The sequence below is a fragment of the Astyanax mexicanus genome, chromosome 9 (assembly GCF_023375975.1).
Source record: "Astyanax mexicanus isolate ESR-SI-001 chromosome 9, AstMex3_surface, whole genome shotgun sequence".
NCBI lineage: Eukaryota > Metazoa > Chordata > Actinopteri > Characiformes > Acestrorhamphidae > Astyanax > Astyanax mexicanus.
In genome coordinates this window covers 15231832-15249982 of record NC_064416.1, presented here as the reverse complement: position 1 = coordinate 15249982, position 18151 = coordinate 15231832, and positions in this window count along the sequence as shown.

Sequence of the window (18151 nt, the reverse complement as noted above, 5' to 3'; positions counted from 1 at the left end):
GGAGAAGCGTTAAGTGATATTTTGCTATTCTAAACGGGCAGTGCTTCTGAACATTCTGGCGGTGCGATGCTGCTGATTACCACGCTGAAGGAATCCCTCTGATCATTCCCGGCTGCTGACTGCGTTCGCAGTCTTCAGTCCTGTGCTTTTGTTCTGGATCTGAATGTGGTGTTGTTTTGATTGGTTTCTCAGAAGAACTCACTGAGCTTACTGATCCCATAGGCTTAGGAAAGATGGTGGTGAGCTCATAGGATTTTACATTTTTTTATCTTCTAACAATAAAGAGGAGTTCCGCAGATTACAGATCTATATTTCTGCATAATTTAGAAGCTGAGATATAAACAGTAATTTTTTCAAGTGGTTTGATGTGAAATTTTGATTCATTGTGGGGAAACTTACAGACTCAGATACCTTTTGGGCTGTGTATTCTTTAGAAGAAGAACCTTTTGATACAGTACATATCATGATAAGGAAAACATTTTTTCCTGATAAATACAACACCCTATGTGTAAAATCAGGGGCTGAATTCACATTACCAGGCTGAAGTGACTCAAATCCAAATCCAAATTTTTTTAATGTGGCTTAGATCTGATTTTTTTCAAATCAGATTTGAGTCACTTTCTTATGTGGTCCTAAATCGGATACATATCCGGGCCATGGACATGCAACATGAATGTAAACGGTCCAATCAGAATTTCTTCATCTTTTTGCTTTTACGCATGCGCTACGTGCTTCACTCTCGTACCCACACTAGGGTTGTCACAATACCAAAATTTTGACTTCGATACCGATACCAACTGTAGTATCACGATTCTCGATACCAAAACGATACTTGGAAGAAAAAAAAACAATAAAAATATCTGAACATAAAATGTTTATTTTTGACTGAACTGGATTGAACACTGAACAATCGGTGCAAACGTTTTTATTCTAAAATGAAACATTTGTACAAAAAACAAGTTTCGTTATTATAACCTTAACTATAACATAATTATCTAAACACTTCCTAAAAACTAAAACTAAAACCAGAGGTAATGGTAGCCTGACTATGTGAACCTGACGGGCGGGCAGAAGTTAAGTTCTGAATAAGGAAAATAAAGAGACAGAAGAACATTACAATGTTATGTTCATTTTAACACTCACTGCTCCGTTTTATTAATCAACCGTTTACCGTTTTTAATAAGCCCATGTTCAGTGTAACGAGCAAGCAGGCTACGTGCCTGACCACAGATTTGCGATGGAAACGCGAAAACGTGAACATCTTGAGTTCATGTTTCACAGCCAATGGGATAATGGAGAAATAGAGAAAACCACGGGTCCAAAACAAAACTCCTGCACACCCCTCTCCATGTTAACGTGATTTACTAGCAGTCGCTAGTAAATCTTAGTAAAGCTACAGACAGAGTGTATCTTGACTAACTCCACTAACCTGTCGACTTCTCACCTCTTTGTAGAGATCAGGGTGCTTGTCTGCTAAATGAGCGAAATATGATCAGAATTATGTTAAATAACACTGTAACATAGAAGCATAGAACTATTATTTAATTAAAATGATTTTTAAGAACAGCTAAACACACTGCTGCAGGTCAAACGCGGAGGCGTTCACGTGCGAGAGAGAGACACAGAGAAAGAGTGAGAGAGCGAGAGTGAGAGAGAGAGAGATTTGCGTGTTCTGATGTGAGCTACTCACAGGTAAAGGTTCTCTTTGATCTCCTCGTGCTCATATTCTAGTCCCATACATAATTCTGCAGCTCCCTCAGTGTTTTCTGTCATATTTTGCGGCTAGCGCGAGCGCTTACAACTAACACCGCGGAGCGCGAGGTGCCGCCGCCCTTGTGCCGAATCCGCTACTGAATCCGACTCCCGCTTCGCGGACAGAATCGGCACAACACCCCCCGCTGTACAACTGCGGGAGTGAAAACAGCGCTAATAAAGTAGTTTAGTTTCACTTTCAGTTTTCGTTATTTTATTTAAAAATAAAAATATCAATAAAAAACAGATGCCTACATCTCAGACTATTTTCCCACACTTCACTCCTCGCGCCCGTTTTGTCCACAAGTCGCGGACGAGAGACATCTGTTATTTTAGCCGTCGCCATTCTACACTCGCTGCTGCTCTGCTGGCTTGCGCGTGAATCGATTCATTTGTTCAGAACACTAAGTTTATCTGAATCCTGCCACACCGACTGCTGCGGTGTGAATCAGTTTTCTTATGAACTGAATCAAATTGCGCCTACTAATTTGACTCATTTGAAGCTAGTGACTGGGCTATATACAGTATCGAAAGCATCGAACGCTAAAGAACCGAATCGTTTGTGATGACGTAGTATCGAAAAAGAATTGAACCTTCGGTACACCGTGCAACTCTAACCCACACTCTATCTCTTGGTTCAAAAACAGCAAAAGCAAACCGTCTGGACTTTTTTCTTCTCCTCTAACTGAGCAGCTGTTTATTCTCCACTCCAGCAAAAGATGCTTCACATATGAGCTGCTAACACATCCATTTCCCTTTATAAAGCTACGAGTCGTCTCTCAAATATGACATTTTTTGTTGTTGGTGAAGAAGGGGACGTTTATATACAGATCAGTGTGTGCATGTGAGGCGTCACATGTCTCACATCGTCCAATCACAAACTGTTCACTAGATCCCAAGAGCCTAGTTTTTAGGATTGCCCTTGTTTGCCATCTAGCCTCTCTATAAATACACCTTTAGTTTGTACTTACCATTGCAAAGTATTGCCAACACACCTGTAGACAAATGGCAATTGTTTTCTGTTTGACTAGCCTTCCTTCCTTTTTTAAAGGGCTTTATACATCCTGCATTAGATCATCTAAATTACATCCTAAACTAAAGGGTGGAAAGTTTAGCCATTTAAAGACCAGACTGCTTTTAATTGGAATACCTGACACGTACACTTATTTTCAGAAGTGTCTTGAGGGTCGTGCTAATGAGGGTCTTTTTGCTAATGGAGAATTAAACATCATTAGCACCTTTTGACTGAAGTGGAAGATCACACAGTTTGTTTAATCTCAGTGGAAAAACATTGCCAAAGGATTAGGACATTCTGGAGCAGCTACACATATAGGTCTTGCAAATAAGTCACATATACGTCACTGTCATTGGGCCCAATCTATGCTTTAATTTGTTCTACAGATTTTTTATACAGTTCGTATATCAGTTCCTATATCTGCATCTAATGCTGCGTAACGTTTGAATTCAGATATCTAGCAAAAGCAGTAGTGTAGTGCACTAAATTATAATTTTTATTGACTACACAGAATTTTGATTGGAGATTTTCCAATCTATATAGTTTATGTCTGACCCATATACTGACCCATAATGTGCAGACTGGTATATTTTTGCCTAGTATTAGTATCTGACATATATAACCAGAAACAATGCTAATTGGCAAGCATGCCAGGTCCAATAAAAATATCCAGCCCAAAGTCTGTCTAAAATCGCACTTCAGAAGCTTAAACTAGCCCAAAATATATGTCTGTCATATGTTTGAAGCAGATATCAAAACAACTATGAGTGTACGACTTAGTATTTTGTTTTTAAGAGATTTATTATCAGTACTGCTATTTATTAATAATATTGTAACATGTAGTGTTTAAGTAGTTATTTTATAACAGTTTTATATCCCAGTCAAGAACATTTAATAGTAACATAATTAGCAAACATTTTTTTTATTTACTCATTTCTGTTCTTTCCCCTCCTGAACTTTCTTCTCTCCTCTTTAACATTTTTTTTCATCGCTTGATTTCTGGTTACACTGTAATTTCTCTCTCTTTCTTTTTTTTTTTCAGAAAACACCAGTTAATAATCACTTAACCAGTTGTGATATACCTTAGGGTCTTTAGTTAAATATTTAAAAATAGCGTAAAATTATCTAAATGTTTACCCTGATGCATTTTCTAGCTCTAATATCCGACCTCTCAAGGTACAGGGGTTGGACAATGAAACTGAAACACCTGGTTTTAGATCACGATAATTTACTGTCCTGACGGACAGTTCTGGTGGAAACAGGAGAGTTAAGGTGCACATTGAATTCTGCCGTGATTTGAGCAGCCGTGGTTTTATGTTTTGTTTGGATACAATACGAGTTAGCACCCGAACATCCCTTTCAGACAGCTTCCTCTTAGAGCGTCCACAGTTAATCCTGTTGGATGTGGTTCGTCCTTCTTGTTGGTATGCTGACATTAACCTGGATACCGTGGGTCTTGATACATCACAAAGACTTACTGTCTTGGACGTGCGCCAACAATTTGTCCTCTTTTGAACTCTGGTATGTCACCCATAATATTGCGTGCATTGCAATATTTTGAGCAAAACTGTGCTCTTACCCTGCTAATTGAACCTTCACACTCTGCTCCTACTTTTGCAATGTGCAATTAATGAAGATTTTAGCCATGAAACCTCCCACACTAAAATGACAGGTGTTTCAGTTTCATTGCCCAACCCCTGTAAATAAACTGCAGCATAATCAACACAAATATACAACAGCATTGTGTTTTATTGAATTCATTGACCATAGACGTGTGAGAGGTTCCAAATATTTGGAACGGTAGAGTAAATTATACCTTTTAGGCCTGTCAGGCCTGAGTCAGTAGTGGCGTGGTGCTGAGTGGATATGACAGGGAAGCAGAGGGTTTTGAGTGTGGGTGCCACACGGTGACATTTATTACTGCAGGACTGTCTCCCTGTGGGCTAACCGACTGTCACAGGATGATCAATCCGTATTACGGAGCGTGGCTGCTGGCCGCACAGTGGCAAAGCTCCAGTCGCCTGAGGACAGCTCAGAAAAGAAAGTCCAGTGTGGCAGTGATACGCGCAAATTCCAGTTATTAGAGTGACACGCTCAGAGAGAAAGTCTCTCAATATGACAGGCTAGTTTAGAACTACAGTAAAGATCTGAAATGATTCTGTTAGGAGGTACTGTACTTTATGCATGGTGCAGCTAAGGTGTAGCTAGCTATACAGCAGCTAAATGCAGCTGGGCTTTGTAGGGTATACAGTACAGAATCTGCACCTAGGACTGAGGTGTATGAGTCTACTGATTGATACATTGTTACTGAAGAAACAACAGCAGCAGCAGCAGTAGAGGGAGGGACTGCAGTAGAAGATACTGCAAGAATTACAGTGATGCTGCTCTTGTGTCTAAGTGATCATCTTTGCATCAGAACAGCAAAATGTTAAAGGAGAACTCTGGTGTAAAATTGACTTTGGGTGTAGTAAAACATGATAAAAAGCACTACCCTTTGATTAATAGCCTACCTCTGTTTTCCCACAGCTTACCGAGATCCAGCTATTTTGTTCAGTTTGTCCAAACAGGGTAAAATTGATTTTAGCAGGGCATATTTTGTTAAATCACTTTTAACACCCTTATCCAGGATCAAAGTAGCTCCACACCTTATTGGTAGAATTGGTAGAAGAGCCCTGACATTTAAAACACGGCATTAAGAACTTTAACAGTGTGTAAGAAGTTTATTAAAAAACACATGATAAAAAAAAGTCATGATCAGTAGAGAGACGGATTGAAATAAATTGTTAAAGAGAATCTGTATTAAGATATCATTCAATAAGCATTATATTGTTTTTTCAAGAATTACAGGAAATGATAATAAGAAAGTAAATAAGAAATAAAGTGTAAATAAGAAAGTGTTCTTAATGTCTTGCCTGGTTAAATAAAGAATAATAAAATAATTGATAGTTGATCAGAATAAACAAAAAAATGGATCCCATAGTTTGTTAAGGTTTTTCATGGAGCCTCCTAAGGTGCATCTAATTTTTTCTAGTTTATCGTAAAAATATCTCTGATCCAGGCATGGTGTGTGGGAGGAACAGGTGATTTCCAGAGATATATCAGCAGGTAGAACACCAAAAATAGCTGTAATTGGAGCAGGTTTAATGTGCATTTGGAATTTGCATTGTCTGAAATTGTGCAGAAAATATTAGACCAATAATTGTGCAGGGCTGTACATTGCCAGAACATATGAATCAATGACGCAGGGGCTTTCCAACACCTTTTACACATAGGATCTGTGTCTTCATATATTTTGGAAAGTCTAAGCTTTGTTATATGTGTACGATGTAGATTTTTGCACTGGATTAGTCCATGCCGAGCACAAGTAGAGGAAGAATGTACACATATGGGTTGAAAAAAAATCTTGTGACATTACAGAAGCTTATCGAAACAATGCCACAGTGGATGAGTGCAGCAATCAAAGCTAAAGGTTGTCCAATTAAATGTTAGAGTGTTTGACCTTTTGTGTGTGTATACAGTGTCAACGGTTGCACTCGTCCTTTCACACAGGATTCATATAATCTAAAATTTTATTTTTATGCCTCATGTTACAAAAGCTTGTAGGTGGCACAATTTTTTTTCGGACACAGAAGCAGACAGTCTGTAAAAATATTGGTTATATAGTGCATTTTAATGGGAATAAAATCACAAAGAAACAAATAGACTATTCACGCTTTTCAAGCTTAACATACATTGTAGACCTACACGTGTACCCCTGTAATGGGCAAATCAACATCTGTGTATGTTCAGGTCTTACAAATCAGAGCCCTCGAAGAAAAAACTCAAAAGTTGTCCAAAGACCTGCATGGGCAAAGACTCCTATGTGTCAGAAGTGTGTGTGGAGAGAGGTATGGGATCTGACGGACTGCGTAAGTGTAACCTGGCATGCTTTTGTATTCAGGCTGTGTTGTCCCGCTGTGCCTGACTGATTCGTAGATAAATGCAGGAGTTGGAGGGGTGCAGGAGTGTTAGCTGGATGCCTGCAGTGTTGCCTGCTCTCACTCAGGTAGCAGCGCTACGGCAGTGTGGCGTATTAAGACATGATCGGCGTATTACATAATACAATGCGGCCTGATATTTAAATACCAGGCCAGGCTGTAATGATGTGGGTAGTTCACTAGTGCGTTGTCGTGTCGTTGTAAATATCTCGTTTTTCACCTTTAAAATATCAGTCTCTTTTCATTGTTGACGAAAAAACACACACTTGTGCTCTGCCCAACCAGCTGTGGATGTACGTGGATGAACAAGTGGGTGAGGGAGAAAGGGAGGAGAGGGCGAGATTAGGAACACCTTTCCTATCTCTCTTTCTCTCCCTCCCTCTCTCTCTCTCTCTCTCTCTCTCTCTCTCTCTCCGTGTGTGTGTTGTGGGACGGCAGATAAGGCTGTTGAATAATTCAGGCGCTGTATTGAGTGTTTCCTCTTGGCTGTGTCTGGCTGTTTGCTGCTCCTTTGCATGGAAGCGGCCGTACTGTACCGTAGAAAAAGTGAAAACTTAATCAGGAGCATGAGTATTCAGAGATAGTGGAAATGTAAAGAAGTTTTTGGCTTTGTCTATGATAAAGTTATAGAAATCTCCATAGTGTGGAAATATGTGTTTGTGTTGTAATTAGGGCTGCTTTGGCCGTTATGCTATTTCTTGAGGAATTAGACAGGACTGCAATCTTTTATGGTGTTTTACATAACTGCTTTAGAGACATTTTTTTTGGTATTCTTGTGTTAAAAAACTATTTTTTTAACATGCCCATGTATAATGTGAGAATAATATTAAATCAACTATAACCTGAAGTAATGAATTATTGAAGAAATATTTTGAAATCCTGTATGTGTGTTTTCTCGTGCTCTACTTGTCTTATACTATATTTTATATGAGGACCCAAAGTTACTTTCACCAAAGCAGGCTAAAGCAGTGTTTTGTGGTGTTCATTAGTTGGATAAAATCTGAGAGAGATATGTATGTTTTAAGCTTCAGAGAGTCTTTATATTCACTGTAAAAAGTGGTGGTTCAACCTAAAAACTTTTTTAAAAGCAATTAAACTATGTTTATTCAACTCAAACAAATATTTTCAATAAACTGTTATTTAATTTAGAGTATTTATTTGAGTAGACTAAACCCACATGCATTTTTGGGGGGGTTTCTTTACAATGAGAATCTTTTGAGTACTTTCTAAGCATTTAGAACAGTTTCACTGTAGCCTCCTTCTAACAATACGCACAAATCCATGCTGATTATCAGATTATCTCGTTATTAAAAGACATTGTCATACAAAGATCTAGTCATAGTTTAGCTAATGAAGGAATCCATGGGTGTCATGATTGATTTGCTAAAGTAAAGGCAGTTTTCATAGTGTTTCTGTCTCCCTCATTAGATGCCAGTGTGGGTGGATGCTAATCAGATGAGACACTCTTTGATTTTCTAAATGACACAGCTGCTTTGTGCAATTTGTCCGACCTGTGAAAAACCCTTTTTACTTTTGATGTGGTCCGTTCTTTTTATCCATTTATCCTAATAAGATATTCTACTGAGAAGATCATTAGGTTGAAGTTAGGTTCCTGTACAGTTATGTGCAAAAATGATGGCAGTTAATTCACCTCTTGCCAAATTACATATTTATTCCTTGTAGAGTCTCAGACTTTAAATAAGGATGTGGGCTAAAACTGACTTGTTAGGACTGACCCATATCTAACCTTAACTAGTCATGGATGTGGTGAATCCAGGGTGCCAGTCCATTACAGGCAGCATTTTAGGCAAGTCATTTTACCTTTGGCCATATTTTCAGTGCAGGTGAGAAGTTATCTTAAGTCTGTTACCGTTTCAACAACATATTTTAAATCCCTGAAAAAAAAAAAACAAAAAAAAAAACAAGAACAATTCATTGAGTTTGGCTCAATAAAGCAGTAATGCTCAATGGTTGATTGTTCTAGCTGCTGTGTGTCTCCAAATCGTAGGGAGATTGCTGATTGGCTCTTCCCTAAACAGAAGCAAAATCATTCTTTTACATGTCTATGTATAATGTGAGGAGAACCATTAAACCAACTAAAACCTGAGGTAATGAATTATTGAAGAAATATTTTGAAATTAAATCCTCCTTTTGTGTGTGTGTGTATGTTTCGTGCTTTCCTTGTGTTATATTACAGTTTATATGAGGATCTAAAGCTATTAAATGACACCAATTACAGGTAATAAGACGCTCATAAATCGCTAATATAAAATCGTAAATATAAAAAAAAAACTCTATTACGAATTTGTAGAGTTTGGCTCAATAATTCAGTAATACTCAATTTTTGGATTGCTCCATCTGCTGCACTTGCGCAGATCTCCAAATCGAGCAGAGCTTTTCCCTCTAGCATGCCAACCCTCCTCTTTTCACATTGTAAGCAGCAAGCTGATTGGTTCTTCCCTAAACAGATCAAATGCCAGGATGGGTGTTTTTTGAACTCCTATTCATATCTTTATATATTTAGATTTTTTAATCTGTAAATTTTTAATCTTTATAAAATTGTAATTTAATGATTCTTTTATATAAGTGTGTGTTTTCATGCTTCTCCTCTTATATTACAGTTTATATGAGGATCTGAAGCCATTAAATGACACCAATACAGGTAATAAGAAAGTTTTAAATCACTAATAATATCTGACAAAAAAAATACGCAATGAACAATTTGTAGAGTTTGGCTCAATAATTGCGCAGATCTACAAATCGAGGTGAGATTTTCATTCTAGCATGCCAACCCTCCTCTGCTCACATTGTACGCAGCAAGCTGATTGGCTCTTCCCTAAACAGACATCATAATGAGTGTGTAATGAGACAGCTGCCCTAAAGGTAAGATCCAGATAGCTGTCTCAGATTGTATTTAACCTGGTGAAATATAGCACCAGGATGAACTCAAAAGCAAATATGGCAGAATTGCATTGAGCTGGATTTGAACCCAGACCGTTTGTGTGAAGGGCCAATGAGTAGACCACAACACTATAGAGGGATATGAGTGATTAGTGACTGTAGGTGCTTTAACACTGGGGGCAGGGTATAGAACACCAAATAATTAAACAAACTAAAGTGTAAGAGTAGAAAGAACTGTTTTACTGTGGCGAAATGAAAGAAATGAAGACACAAAGCGACAGTATAAGGTTTGAAAAAGTCAAAATAAAAATCGCGGAGAGCGGGGTTTGAACACCCGCGAGAATGGGTTCTGAGGCGCAGCGACCGCTGCCTACACACTGCGCCACCGGGGACGAGCCGATGACGTCAGCGCTGGAAAGAACTAAATGACTCGTGGCAAGCGGGAGCGCGAGCAAAGTAAACGAAGTGAAAGAAAATAATAATAATAATTATAGCAGGATTAATGATTTGTAAACTGTGAGAACCAACCAATAAAGGCTAGATAAAAAAGATAAGCGAAGTTAGAAGGGAAAAGGTTTCCCCCTCTGGTCGCTAGAAACGATAGAAAGTTTTTTTTTTTTTTTTTTTTTTTTTTTGTGACGAAAGTGAGAGAGAGAAAAGAAGAAAGACAGCCTCGTGGTGACACGACCAACGAGGTGGAGGGATTAAAGCGAAGCAGGTAGCTCCGAAAGGAATAAAGAGAACCTCTCTGAACTGAGCCCAGTATACACTGTTCCCATAGAGGTGAAGAGAAAAAGAAGGAATAAAGAGAACCTCTCTGAACTGAGCCCAGTATACACTGTTCTCATAGAGGTGAAGAGAAAAAGAGAGCCACTTGGCAACTCTAAGGAGATCGCTAGGAAAACCGGCGTGGTCTTGCTTTCTCACAGGAATACTCAAGACTCTGCGCCGAGGAACCGGAAGGAAGCCCTTATAAGGTAGTGACACCAGCTGTTGTTAATCGCGCTGATTACCACTTGGCTTAGAGCGTGGCCTCCCTCTAGTGGTGGGAAGACCACGGCGCGGGCGGCCCCTTACAGAGTGTTTTTTGAATTCCCTTTCATATTTTTATATATTTTTATTTTTAAGTCTTTAAATATTCTTTTAATCTTTATTACATTTTACTTAAATCATTCTTTTTTGTGTGTGTGTTTGTTTGTTTTCGTTTTCATGCTCTCTTTGTCTTATTTTACAGTTTATATGAGGATCTGAAGCTATTAAATGAACCTAATACTTGTAATAAGACAGTTTTAAATCAATGATCAATTTATAGAGTTTGGCTCAATAATGCAGTAAGCGCCAGCTGCTGCACTTGCGCTGATCTCCAAATCGAAAGCTGATTGGCTCTTCTCTAAACAGATCAAATGCCAGGATGAATATTTTTTTTTTTTTACTCCCATTCATATTTCTAACAATGAATGGTCTCCTTACTACTAATGTCTCTAAAATCACTCTATTTCACTTTATTTCTTAATTTGTGCACACTAAAGTGTCCTATTTGTGTCAGGTATTACTTCCCACTGCAGAATCTATGAAATCTGTTTGTGTATAGATCATACTTCGGTCAGCTGAACCTCCTTATCTTCTTTGACATTAAAGCTACGGCACCAGAACGACACTGGGCGACCCTGTCATATTAAAATGTCAGTTGTGCTTGTGCTTGAGAAAACACTCTCAGATTACACACAAGACATGAAGAAACACAGCGCAGTGACTGTAAACTGAATGCTGGAGATGAGATAAGGCAGTCTCGGGACGTTGTTTTCAGCAGATATGAGAGGGTCAGCAGCAGAGGGCTTCAGGGTTATTGGCTGGAGTCCACTTTAGTGACCTTTTTATGATGTAGATATGGAAAACCTGCCAGTGAGCTCCTCTGTTAAATTCATTGGACGGGGGATGCCTGGGGATCTGGCTCTGCATTTACAGCAAGGTCATTTACACTAAACTCATTTAACTAATTTACTGAAGCTCAGTCTCCATACTGAGTCTATTTCAATTGGCCTTGCCTCCGTGTAAGAGTGTGTGAGGGTGTGAGAGTGTGTGAGGGTGTGAGGGTGTCTGAGGCAACACGCTGCCATATTTTAGGCCCAAAGCTCAGCTTCCACCTTAACTAATGTCTACAGGCTTTCACAGCTGTGCAGTGATCGTGTGTCAAATTGCTATGGCAGGGATTGCCTTCTTTCTTTCCTTTTGCATTTGTTATACTATTGTATTCAATATAATGCCCACAACTCTGTCACAGACTACACAATAGCTTGTGTAATGGTTTCTGAGTTGAGGAAGGATCAGTTATATGTGACAGGCGTATCTGCAGAGCTTTATTTCTATCCTTAGCCAAAAGTCAGCTAAACCTGATATGCATATCCTGAAGGAATTCTTTAAAAAAAGGGGAAAAAAGTAAAACATTAAAAAGAAATGTTAAGGAAATTAAAATAAAGAAAGCCAGATTGTTAAAGAAAGGTAGAAAATAGGAATATGAGGTTGAACATCAGCACTGTGACAGTACATAACTAGTTGAGGGCAGATGAAGCTGGTTTAAATCTGATGCTAAGGTAAAAAATGTCCCATTAATATTTTGTATTTTTATTATTGAACCTATGTGGTCAAAATTGTTGGTACACATTGTTTAATGAAAGAAAAAACTCACAATGGTCACAGAAATAACTTGAATCTGACAAAAGTAATAATAAATAAAGATTCTATGAAAATCCGACATTGATTTAGAACCGTGGTTCAACAGAATTATTTTAAAAATAAACTTATTAAACAGGCCTGGACAAAAATGATGGTACCCTTGAAAATAATGTGACCAAAGGGACATGTTAAATCAAGATGTGTCCACTAATTAGCATCACATGTGTCTACAATCTTGTAATCAGTCAGTGGGCCTTATGTAGGGCTACAGATGATCACTATGCTGTTTCATGAGTTTATTTTTTATAATAATTCTGTTAAAGCATAGTTTAAAAGCAATGTCTGATTTTCATTTGTTCATATTCATAGCATTTTTATTTATTATTACTTTTGTCAGATTCAAGTTATTTCTGTGACCATTGTGGGTGTTTCTTTAATTAACCGAGGGGTACCAACAATTTTGTCCATGTGTGTATGCATATATAAAACATGAGTTTTTATACCTGTAAAATTTACAAGCCCTACAAAATGTTATACTATGGCTATGAAAAAGAAAAAGGTTAAAAAAGGTTAATTTTGTTCTATTGCTTTGCTATTACTATTGTGTTATTGCAATGTTATTACAATATTATTACAATATAACTACAAATGATTGAGTACAATGCTATTTATCTCTCAGTCTTGGGTGTTTCTGTTTTGTCCATATTTGGCTCTTCCCGTTGCTTATGGATAAACTAAAACATATAAAATTTATCTTTATTAAAATCTGAGAATGTTTAGCCTCTCTTTAGTTAAAATAGTTATATTTAATATTGCTTTTATACTTGTCTGCCAGAAGGTTGACAAATTTCCTTTAGTATTTTGAACATATTAAAACATATTAAGGGAACAGCAATGGTATTTAATTCTTTATTCTGTTTATTTTTGAGTTAAAATCAGGTTTGCACTCTGCAGTGCATGCACAGCTCACATGGCACAACTATAGGAATAGACTCTGATGATTGACTGTTGTTTAGGTTAATTTCAGTCAGTGGAGCACCTGTGTTTTCTGCTTTTAAAATAGCAACACACCAAAAAATTACCTGAACACACCTCACTTCCAGACCACCACACCCATCAAAGTAGATTTATTCCTAAACTCTGACTTTATTTCAAAGGCGTGGACACAAAGTGTAAAAATAGACTGTTGATGGCATGTAAGGTAGCAAAGTGCATTGTAAAGCACCTTGCGTAGCCCTCCCTCTCTTTAAACACACACACGGACAAGCTGCCGAGCGCAAACCCAACTCTTAACTCGACAATAAACAGAATAAAGAAAAAAATAACATTGCTGTTCTATTAAATAAGCTGGTGGCATACCTTCACAGCGTGAACACACAGGTCAGTATCCTCTGCTAAGACACGCAAAAGCACCTCTCTGTTAAGATATCAACGTTCCAAAGTCAGAGCTCACCTGCTTCTTAATGGAAAAGCAAATGACACACTGATTGGTTTATTTCACGTTATGCCCAAAACACACCCATGATTAATTAAGAGAATTACTTCATGCCTTTCATACATTTCGAGACACGCAAGGCATATTTTTTGAGCACTCACGATACCAATCCAGCTGCGCGATCTGCAGTTGACCGGTGCACTGTAGATCACTAGGGGTGTCACGATCTCGATATTTTATCGAAATCGAATCGAAATGAGGTCACGATCTCGAGTATCGAAGTCAAAAAGAGGATCGACGATCCCTCCCGCGCGCGCTACGCAAATAGCGCAGCGCGCTACGCAAATGGCGCGGCACCAACACAGCGCATCCTATTCATTTAAATAGAGATAGCCACTGCATGAGCGCAGTCGGCGGGAGTGTGATCACTGTTTTTATCTGTCCAACGGGGGAGGGGGGGCGGGGGTTGGGCGCGCAGGTTTTGTATCTGTATCTAACGGAGGGGTGGGTGCGCGCAGGTGAGAGCGTGTGAACTCGCTGAAATGCGTGTGTCAGTGTGACTTGAGAACACTGACTATAGATCACAGTGAGGTGGATTAAAAATCTTAAACTTATAATTGACTACACCTGTTGCTTTCCATTGAATTAAAAAAACATCTTTCTCTCAGATAAAGTAAACACAAGCGTGTTTCTGACTAAAATAAAAGCTTTTCAGGAGAGATATAAGTTATGTGTAAATATTTATAAGACAATACCCACATCACTTATCTAACCAGCCTGTACTGATTTCTGCCCCCCAATAATGCTTTCAATAACCTCTTGTAACCCCTGGGAGCCAGGGGTTACACTCTAATAGCCTTTAATAGTCTTCAGTAGCCTTTAAAAGACTTACCTGGCGGCCGTGGTGTGTCCACTAAACTCCGTAGTTATAAACATCCTGAGGTTAGCAGCGCGCTAACTGACCTGTTTATAATGTAATCCGAGCAGTGCCTCCGTGTCGGCTGTTCTAACCTGCTGCTGTTAGCTGCTTGGGCTGAAAGATGAACTGTAGTGAGCTGTATTATCCGGTTAGTGGGGTTAAAACCTTTATTTGTTTACAGAAACAGTAAAAACGGACTGGCTGAGCTCTGTAGCCCGTGGCTGGGCTGTACTGAAGTAGTGACTGAGTGAAGAGAGCGGGGCTTGTGCTGCTGCTGCTAGTGGTTGGATGAAGAACTGCAGCTTCATGTAATGAGCAGTTTCACCAGCCATCCACACACAGCTCTGATAAACTGCTTGTTTTAATAGTGCACACTGTTGCTACCAAAAAAAGTCACTAGATGGCATTACCATATATATCTTAATAAATAATAATAATAATATTTATAATATTTATAATAATAATAATAATAATAATAATAAATATATTATTTAAATTTTATGAGGCATAAAATAATAACAAGAAAAAAAAAACAAGAAAATCGAGAATCGAATCGAATCGTGACCCTCAAATCGAAAATGAAATCGAATCGAGGATTTAGAGAATCGTGACACCCCTATAGATCACTGAAATATGGTCCATAGTGTTTCTCCACACACAAATCAGGGAAATACAAAAGCACAAAAAGAATAATGAGCTGCCAGCATGGCTTCAAGCTCTCCAGGGTGCTATGCTTAGGACTCCCACAGCTTCTCCCACAGTCTTTACTTTTTATATGAGTTTGACCCTTAGCCCACCGCTAACATTACACTTTGGCACCCCAAGACAAATCGTTTGATCACCCATGACCTAGATTCTTGAGAACACGTTTTGTGCATTTGTCAGAATCAGTGAAGCCTAGGATCACAGTTTTAGAGCACACACTGTGCATGGTGGGGAATAGTGAGAGAAATTGTACAGCTCTTACAGATGTGTCTGACCTCCATATGTATATCAAAATAAATCATAATAAATAATGATAATAAAAGGCTATTAAAAAAACATGTTTCCAGAACAGAGCATGCTATTAACTGAAGATTTTGGGCAGAATCCCATGACCTTCAGCTCCAGACATTTCATAATAATTTTTTCAGACTGAGCTGTCGGGTATGAGGTGATTGTGCTGTACAGAGTTATTGACAGTGAAAAATGAACTATAATGAGTTGCTGATTTAAATGACTAAAATGCTTTAAAATACTTTCAGCATGCCTTGAAAACACATTTAACCTTACTGTGATCTCATTTGTTAGAGTAAAAATATTCCAAATTCCTCTCGAGACAAATTTCTCTAGTAGCTGTAAAATTATATGAGAATATCACAGTTTCACAGCTGGGCCTTTAAACCTTAAAGGAAACAAAATGTTAATGTTGTTAGAGTAGGTATATGGGCTACTTGACACGTGTTTGTTAAATTCTTTGCATCTTAACAGCTCTATTTTTTGCCAGTTTCTGTCCTTTTCAGAACAAGCCTTTTAAAAGTTCTGTCACTTTTAAGCAAATAAACTGTTATTACAACACATTAATGTTAGCTTGTGCTAAATGGCAAAACATACGCGATCTAGTTTATGTTTAACTGCATTAGAAGCACAAAATTCATTGTTTAAAAGTACTTACAACTCCCTCATCTGCAAACTTGCCACAGACTCACCCCGACTTGCCACAGATCCCTCCCTCAGACGAAGTCTGCTAGCTATTCCTGCTGTGTTTAGCCAGCTTCCTTTTGTCTAATAGCCACCAAACTGCTTGTAATACTTCAGGACAGGTCCCCAAACTCTTACTGTTTAATCCACAGTCATTCTGACCAGCACTCATCTATTTGGTGTTTTAATTCTTTTCTTTTAACTCATGCCCAAGCCATAGATCTTCTGTGTCCACCGAATGTCATGTCCTCCCTCAGGGCAGGTAGCTAAGCTATGATCAGCAGCTATAGTGACCCACATAAATCTCTGTTTGTTTATTTTTCGTTCTGTTTCTCCCATTTTCTCTTATTTATTTTAAGCTTAGAGTTTTAATTGTGCATCAGCTACCAAACCAGCTAACAATATATATATATATATATATATATATATTGTGGCGTGAGGAGGCGGGGGAACCGTGGGTCCGCCCCACGCCGGAACTCACAGCCATGTCTGTCCCAGCCGGTTTGCATTCAGGACTGATTAAGCAGCCGGCTGGGACAGGTATAAAAACTCAGCCTCAGCTCACTGAGGGGGACTCTTGACTGGGGAGCTGAGGGCTGAGGCTGCACGGACCTTTAAATGGAACTGAAAGTCATTATACAGACTCTAGAGCCCCATTAGGGCTGAGTATGGTTATTTAAGTTGTTTTGGGTGTGGTGGAGGGCATTTTTAAGCCGAAATAAAGGTACGTTTTGAGTTTATTTACTCCCCGTGTCTGTGTTATCTGTGCGCTTCCTCCTTCCGGGTCACAGTGGGTACGCCCCTAACCCCAGGGGCCTACCACAGTGGTGGAGAATGTTAAAAGCCAAATAAAAGGTACGTTTTGAGTTTATTTACTCCCCGTGTCTGTGTTCTCTGTGTGCTTCCTCCGTCCGGGTCACAGTGGGTACGCCCCTAACCCCAGGGGCCTACCACAATATATATATATATATATATATATATATATATCTTTTTTTTTTAAGTTCTGCTGCAGCATGTGGTGTTGTTTTTAAATTTGTAGTTAAGAGAATGTTACTTTTAACTAGGGGTGGGCCATAGTGTTTCGTACGCAATAACATCGCCAACATTTTAAATATTGTATTGAACGATATTATGCCCTAAAAAATTTCGTGCCATATCACCCACCCCTAATTATCACATCAGGGTACTACTTTTTTTTTTTAGCTGTTTTTAGCAAAATAAAAACTCACACTGTTTTTATTTCCTATTATATACCTACTAGAGACAGAGTATATCTGTCCAGTATCATTTATTTTACTTTAATCCTGGATTTATGGAGATATTTGGAGTGCATTATTATTAGCATCATGACATTCTGGATCATTGACTTATATTACATATCTGATCAAATTCTTATATATTTTTTATATCTTAATTAGGGGGGGTGCAATATCATATTGTATGCAATAAAAAAAACATTTTTATTTTTCTTTGCAGTAGTGTATTCTTGAAAATATTTTTTTGCAATTTAGTGTTTTGTCATATCGCCAAGAGTATCGAAATATGAAAAAACTATGAAATATCGCCCACCTCTACTTTTTTGATAATGGTAATATTTGTCTACCTTGGAACGTTACGTGAGAAACATTACCAGAATCATATGCGATGCTTATTTCAAGTAAAAACACTCATATTCACTCATATCACTTAGCTTCACTATACTCATGTTGTTTTCAGTGCTGCTGTCTTAGAGTAGTGTATCAGTTGGTCGCTCTGACTCATGTCTCAGGCTGGGCTCAGTCCAGGGGGGCCCAATCTGT